Genomic DNA, 307 nt, shown 5'->3' on the forward strand with positions numbered 1-307 from the left:
AGCAGCAGGTCTGACTTACTCTGGAGGCGGAGAGGCAGAGGTCTGGGAGAGCTTCTTGGAGGAAGTGCCATTTCAGCTGACAAGTGAAGGGTGACAGGACTTAAGTGGGTTCTGGTGGGGCTGGGGAGCAGGGCAACCTGGGAGAGGAACCAGTCTTCAGAACCACTTGGGGAGGGTGGTGATGGAGAGATGGGCCTGGACTCGAGCTGTTTGGAAGGATGAGGGGATGGGTGGGGAGAGGCAGGCAAGAGAGGCTGGTCCAGTCACAGGAGAGGGACCGCCAGCAAAGGGGGGTGGCGCTGAATTT

This window comes from Pteropus vampyrus, unplaced genomic scaffold (assembly GCF_000151845.1).
Source record: "Pteropus vampyrus isolate Shadow unplaced genomic scaffold, Pvam_2.0 Scaffold157, whole genome shotgun sequence".
Lineage (NCBI taxonomy): Eukaryota > Metazoa > Chordata > Mammalia > Chiroptera > Pteropodidae > Pteropus > Pteropus vampyrus.